Source organism: Arachis hypogaea, chromosome 2 (genome assembly GCF_003086295.3).
Source record: "Arachis hypogaea cultivar Tifrunner chromosome 2, arahy.Tifrunner.gnm2.J5K5, whole genome shotgun sequence".
Lineage (NCBI taxonomy): Eukaryota > Viridiplantae > Streptophyta > Magnoliopsida > Fabales > Fabaceae > Arachis > Arachis hypogaea.
Window position 1 is genome coordinate 58,177,674 of NC_092037.1, and position 7,569 is coordinate 58,185,242.

The 7,569-nt window shown below is 37.7% G+C and overlaps 1 long non-coding RNA gene across 1 annotated transcript; it reads left to right on the forward strand.

Moving 5' to 3' along the window:
- The first annotated feature begins 3,778 nt into the window (after positions 1-3,778).
- Positions 3,779-7,342, forward strand: LOC112744873 (uncharacterized). The gene is made up of 4 exons (XR_003172939.3): positions 3,779-4,287; positions 4,360-4,442; positions 4,553-4,667; positions 7,105-7,342. It is a non-coding gene; the product is annotated as an uncharacterized lncRNA (long non-coding RNA).
- The last annotated feature ends 227 nt before the right edge of the window (positions 7,343-7,569 follow it).

The following is a 7,569-nucleotide window of genomic DNA, read 5'->3' on the forward strand; positions in this document are numbered from 1 at the left end:
ATTATGGTATCAGAGCAGTCCTTCCTGTAGAGCCTAAGGAATGGACCGACTATGCTTCAGTTGCATACTCTGAGCGTTTTTCATGTATTAGGTCTTGTGAAATGACGAGAATTAGAGCTTTATGCACATGACGGTCTATTGATTAACGCTGTTAGTCTTGCATTGCATAATTCCTGATATTAAGTTTGGCCGACTTAATACTAGTGAATTATGTATATGAGAGCACTAATGGGTTATCATAGATGATATACGAGTTTTGAATAAAGCGAATCGCGGGTTTGGGAGCGTTGGAAACTTTTTCTCGAGGCTACTCAGTTGTGCGTCTTGAATGTTGTTCGAGTTGACCTGTTCTTTCGTATCCTAATTTAAAGTTCTTGTTTGCTAATCCTTTAGAAAGGTGGTTTGATTTTCAACTCTATCCCTCCATTCATATGCATTCTTGTTTGATGTTAAGTGCGTATGCTTGTTTGAGATCCTTGTTGTATCTATCTTTCTCTGTTTGAGTTTTTCTTGATTCACGTGTTCTTTGATACAGCTTTGAACTTGTCTTAATGTGCTATGCTTTTTGACTCCGGTTTCCGAGTCCATTCTCAGAGAACTTGTTGTTTCAGTTTTCCTCCTATTTGACAATGATTACAACCAATTTTGAGATTTTTATAAAAATTGCTTTTGACTAGATATACACTTATTTATATGTGGAACTTTGAAGATTTCTTATACAATTTAACAACTATTTATTTCTGATACCTCGTCTGTACTTTTACTTGTTTACGGAACTGCATTTACTTTAAAATTACAATTTGACTTTCTAGTAATTTTACTATAGTTCCAATGCATATCTTCATTTGATTATATATCTGGATATTTTTCAAAATTTTAAAAAGAAAGGATTTACCAATTTTGTCTCGGTTGAGTTTCGTTTGATAAGCTTTACTTAACTTGTTTTGAATTGAGTTTGATTTAGCATGCTATATGGTTTATGCCATTGTTGTTCTTTTGAAAGTGCTGGACTCATAGCTTTCTTCCTATGAACGGACTAAATTCTCTATTAAACCTTCCGTCTCTATGAATGTCATACTTGACCTTATTTTTAACTAATCTTTACAATTTGTGAACATAACCATTGATCTTGGTTTTTCCAATATTGTGAATCTCATTCTTATGTGAGTTAGTTTGATTCGTTTCAAAATAGTGCATCGTTTATCCTCTCATTGTCCTTACAAGAGTTTTTAGTCAAAGATTTATCCTTGAGAAGTTACTAATGATTGCGTTGTCTTTTCCTATGATTTTTGTATTCTTTTGAATCAATTGAAAGCTGGTTTGATGTCTCACGCTTAGTGAATCTTGTTTGGACTACTTTGATTTAAGATCTTTTTTTTGTATGGCTTGACTCCTTTTTAAGTACATTCTAATCTCCTTGAATATCCTTCTGAGATGGTGATTTCAAGAACACTTTGGAGTCTTGTTTTGAACTTTTAAAGAAATTTTGAATTCTCTTTGAAGAAATTCTAAACGGAATTTATTTTTTGTTTCTTGATTGAGATTGAAACCATTGTTCAATTTTTGATAAAATTATTTTAAAGTTGACATGCGCTATTTTAAATGAGGTTTTGAAAAGTTTCCTTGTTTAATGGAAACCTGTTCATTTGTAACGCACCGCTTGTTTTCTTACCAGATTGTAAGCAAAAATTTTACCTCGAAATTTCTTTTCTAAAGAGAGTTTAACTTCCTCTTTTGTCCTCGCTATAAATGTTATACACGCTTGTTTGAATATGGGTTTTGGAAATTTTTGAACAAGCATTTGATTTCTCTTCCGAGTTTTATGATTGCTTTTGGTTAAGTTGTGCACCTAATTATCTTTCTAACATATTTGAGGAAATATTTTAGCCTTTAGCCAAACTTTTGTGCACCTTGTTTTTAAATTCTGCATGATCTGTTTCAACATAAGATTGTATTACAGCAAAGCCACGTTATTGCTTTTGTTATTCTCTTGGAGAATGTTTGTCACTTAACTTTTTTTCTAAATTGCGAAGTGATTTTTCCGCAAGTTTTCGATCCTTTTGTGAACAATGTATTTGGAAGTATTTTTAATCATGCTCTTAAGTTCTGTGAGCTTTGCCTTGGGTTTGAGATATTCTCTTCTGTAAACCTCATACTTCTTCGACTCAACTTGAATTTGTTTCAAACCAATGCGCTGATTTTCTTCCTATGGATCCTATTGAATTTCTTTGATCCAGGTGTCATCTTTGAGGTTGTCAATTGATTTATTTCTAGCAAAATTCATTTGCTTGATCATCCTTGTTGTCTGGAATTGGATACACTGTCTTGAATCTATGAGTATTATCCTTGACAATTGCCTCTTCTTTCTAAATCTTGTATCCTTTTGAGTAGACTCGAGAATTGTTTTGATATCACGTGTGACTTATAGACATAGTAGCGCGATGCGTTAGTTCCTTAAGACGTGATATGTGTATACGGAAACTGGAGCGGTAGGTGTGCAACGTTATGAGTTGTGGGTGTTTTGTTTCTAGCGAACGGGTTTGCGGTTGTTAGGATTATGATGGGCTATGAGGTTGTAAGATGATTGGTGGAGTTGAGAAATTGAAGTTCTGAAGTGGGAACGAGATTTGTCAGCGAACGTTATGCCGCTGTTTAAATACCAACATGCCTTGCAGCCTTTTACCACACTAATTACCGCTTTACTTTGTGAACGCCTATCTTGATTTGCACGCTTTTTTGACACCTCAAGTTTTTGTAAAGTCTTGAGATTATGTGACCTTGTGCATTGAGCCTATCTTGTAACGTTTGCCTTGCAATCACACTCCTACCTTTGTATCTTTATGCATACGACCACCCAAGTATTTGAAAATCGTATATATGTTTATATTTTGAAATATCCTTGCTTCTTCTTTAAATGTGTTCAAGGGTGAATTGTTATGAAATTTCTTTCATTTCGTATCAATTTTCGAGGGCGAAAATTTTTATAAGGTGGGTAGAATGTAAGACCCAAAACCTTTGAAAAGTCTTATTATGATCAAGTCTCAAATCATATGGTTGTCTAAAGCCTTAATTTCAGAAATTATTTTATCAAAGATAATTAAGGCAAGTTTTGATTTACCGAATTTGAGATGAGTTATGATTATTATCCAATTTTATAATTATTGGATTATTTTCTATATTTAAATTATAAATTTAGCAGTTGTGAAATAATAAGAATTTTATATGTTTTGGACTAAGTAACTAATATTTTAAATAGTAGTACTGCTATTTTGGAAAATAGAGAAATTAATTATATTATTTCTAATTTTTAGATTTGGGCATTTTATTGAAAATAATTTGTGAAAATGATGAACAAATGGTATTTTCTATATATAATTAGTGTTGGATTTACATTGGGTTTCAATTACTATATTATCCCAATTTTATGTGAAATTACCATAATGCCCTTAACCCTAATTTTCAAAATGAAACCCTAAAACCCTAACCCGACCCGTTTCCCCCCAAGACCCAGCCAAGCACCCACAATATACCCTCACCAACAGCAGTAGCACGCGTTGCTTTCCTTTCTTCTTGAACAAAAGAGAAGAAACGGCAAAGGGAAGGGGAAGAAGGGAGATGTCCGCCAGCGCCACTGAGTATTGCCACCACCGCCGATGCCTTCGAGTGAGCCACCGAGCTGCTGCATGCGGGGAAGCGTCTTGCCAACGCATCCTGCCCAGTTGAGGTCGCCGCCATTGTTCGCGGGCCGACTCTGTCACAAATCGGGGCTGAGGCGAGAGGGGAAGAGACTGACGGGAAGGCCTTGCGAGGAGGGTTCACGCCGTGCCGCCGCCGGTGCTAGGGTCTGACACCACCTGTCACCGTCGCGAGCTTCCTTGCCGTTGCCACAGAAGCTGCCTTTGCCGGTGCCGTTGGAGGCGCGAACAGAAGAACGCCGTTGAGAGGGGAAACGTGAACTGCGAGCCACAGGTTGAGGAGAAGCTCCACCCACGTTGCCGCTAGAGGAGATCCATGCGTCGCCGCCGAGGGTTGCTGCGGGTGGGGAGAAGACGTCGCCGCCTCACGCCACTACCACCATCTGAGTTCGCTGCTGCTGATGATGGTAATTCCAAACCGCCGCCGGTAAAGGGATTCAGGCCGCCGCAGGTGTTGCTGCCGGAGGAGGGAGCTGTATCTCCATGATTCCGGCCGCCGGGAGAAGTTCTGGGACATCTGGGAGCACTGCCGGAGCTCCGGAGTCAGCTTCTGCCACTTGAGACCCTGCTGCCGTCGCCGAAAAAGTTGCCGGTAAGGGTTTTATTTGAAGTTTCTGCCTTTTTGGATTTCGAAAAGGTTTTAATGTTACGCGATTTTCTATAGTTGATCTACCGGGGCTTTTGGCCGCCGCCGGAGCTGTTGCCAGGGCCGGTTCGAAATCGCAGCTGCTTCGCGTTGTCATTCTGGTAAGAAATTATGTTTCGAAACGCCTCGCGTTAGTTTTTGGTTGTGTTTGGTTAATAAATGAGTTTTGGTAACGTGGGGTCGAGTCCTGATTATTATATGTTGCGATTAGTGTTGCTATGGTTATTGCGAATGTGGCTTGAAGATGAGGTTGCGGTTGTTGTTGATTTCGGGTTGAGGCGGAAAGGGCTTCGTGAGACGTTTGGGTTATGGATTTGCGTTTTGAGGTAGGGGCGCTTTCCAAAAACTATGTTTTATGTATTGGAATTATTATATATGGATACTGATGTGAGATATTGTGTATTTGGTGATTGTATCTGCCTTATGTATTATTTGACTGACTCAAATGATTATCGATGTTGGTTTGGCTGAATTGTGGTGTGGATTTGTAAAATGAAATGCTTTTGGAGTTGATTCTTTTGAAGCTTTGATATCTGAGTTTAATCCGCCGAGGATTGATTTGAATTGAGTTAATTATTTTGATGATATGAAAAGTTGAATGCACTTTTGAATTCAGCCTGGTTTACTTTAAATGACTTGGTCTTAGACAAATGATTTGTTATTGAGTCGTTTCTTTAAAATTTTGGAAACGAGTTAAATCGGTTGATATTGAGTTGATTTTGAAATGGTTTCCTTGAGATATGCCACTGAGGCGACTGTTGGATTTAGCTTGTTTTTGAATTGATTTCTGGTTTTGAGCTGTTGAAAAAGAATGAGAAACGGTTTAGTTGGGACCCGAACTGGGTGGCAAAAGTCCAAGTTTTAGGGGAGGTGCTGCCAAAATTTCTACAAAATCCTAGTCTTGTTTGAAAAGTTATTTAAAAAGGGTTGAATTGGAGAAGTTGTATTATTTGAGTTATTAAGAGAATATTTATGTTTTCAAGCTTAATTTATTTAGTGAACTTTATGCCTTGAGTTCGACTTATTTAGAAATGAACTATTTTTACCGTTTGAATTACTGAAGGAAAGAATGATGCTCTAATATTGATTTCAATATAAAAAGGAGCTTTTAGTGATTTCAAAGGAATCTAGACTTTTGATTGAGTAATGAAGTTTGAGGCATTTTGGAAGAGTTAGAAAAATGGGTTCCAAAAAGAAACCTGAAAGTGGTTTGATTCAAATGAACCGGTTCCATTTCAAACGAGTTAATTTTTGGACCGGGTTGGAACTTGTGATTTTGTATGGTTCGGTTTCATAATAAATTCAGCTTTATTTACTTGAGCCGAGAATCTATGATTTTAAGAGTTTCAATAAATCTTAAAGAATTGTATAGATTGACCTTCCCTAAAGACTTGGGACTCTGCCGAGAAACTTTTGTTATAAAATTCCATTGTTGGATGGATGATTTTAAATACTTTGAAATAAATCCTTAACTTGCCATGGTTTTGGAAGTTTTGGAAAGAGAATGCCAAGAGTGGCTTTGTTTTAAGAAAAGAACTCACTTGAGTAAATTTGGCTTATGAGCCTGGGATGATTTGAGAAATGAGATCTTTAAAGCCAAGGTTGAAAAGAGTTGAAATTTGATTTCAAAGTGAAATGGCTTGAGAAAAGTGAGTTATGGCTTAAATGCTGGTTTTATGAACTTGATGATGTTGAATGGTGGAATTACTGTTTTGTTATGAGCCAGAATGGCTGAGTATGATTATGAATATTGGCTGGTTCTGGATTGAACCGTGAGCCGGAATGGCTATGTGTGATATTGATTTATGGCTGATTGCCGAATGAGTTGTGGGCTGTATGGCTGATTATGAATTATGAATTTAAGCCGAAGGGCTGTATTTGTTAATAAATTGGCTGGTTCTGGATTGAACCGTGAGCCGGATGGCTGAGATGGATGGTGATCCTTGGTTGAGTACAAATGCATGTATGCAATTGAATGAATTGTGAATTTAAACCGGATGGCTGAGATGAATGTTGTATGCAAGCATGCTTGTGTTTTCTCTCTGGTTGTAAGGGTGATAGGGCACCGATACCCTCTAATGGCGACAGGGCGCAGATACCCTCTAATGGCGACAGGGCGCAGATACCCTCTAATGATAATAATGTGCAACAGAGAGACTGTGCCCGGGTTAGCTACCGGACACGTCAGGTTGGCTTGGTAACCGACAGATGATATCATCAGCCACTAGGGACAGGCATGCATCATATGCATCTATGTGACATTGTTTGGGTGTGCATATTGTACTCGGTTTGCCTATGTGATTACTTGAGATTACCTGCTAATTGTTCTACTTGCTGTAACTGTTTGTTTGTGCTTAAACTCCCTATCTGTGTTTGCAACTGGGACTCTGTTGGATCGTGGTGATTTGGTTGATGGTTGGATTGTTTGGGCCTAGGGCCATGGTTGAAATGATATGGACCAATGGTTGGTTTCGGTTTTGTGTTTCTGATTTGGAAAAGTATGAAAGGCTATTTTGGTTCAGCATAGATAAACTGTTTTGAAAGGCTTTTTAAGTTTTTGAGAATCGAACGGTTCCTCTTTTAGAAAGGATTTTTGTCTTTACTTCTATTGTAAACCGTTGTTTTTGAAAGGAGGCATAAGACGGTTATTAATCACTGGTACGGTTTATCTTCATGTATCCTATTACAGCAATTCCCAAAAACCCTCTACTGAGAACCCTTTCGAGGTTGATGTTCTCACCCCCTACATTTTTCCCCTTTCAGGATATGGGCGCAGAAGTTACGAAGAGCTTATTTAATTATTGTGATGCTCTGTATTATTTTAGTTATGGTTTATTGTACCCTCGCCTTTATCTTGAGATATTTTGTAAGAGAGATAGAAATTGTATTAGTTCATGCTTGTAATATTATATATATACAGATGTACTCTTTATGAGTTTCTGTAAGTTGTATGGTATGTATGGATATACATTGTATAGCAAAAGTATTTTTGGGAGCGGTATCGCGGTTTAAAGTTTTAAACAGGCTCATATAATTAGTATTAAATAGTATAAGTGTCGTCGTAATGTCCGAGCTATCAGAGTTGCGCAGCCGGAAGCGTGACCTTTGATAGTTAGGATGTTACAAATGGTAGAAATTACCAATCCTTTTGTACTTTGGCTGAACCTCAATAACCTTCTGATTTCTCCCTGCAATTTTTAGAGTTCTACGCAGGAGTTTTGATATGTC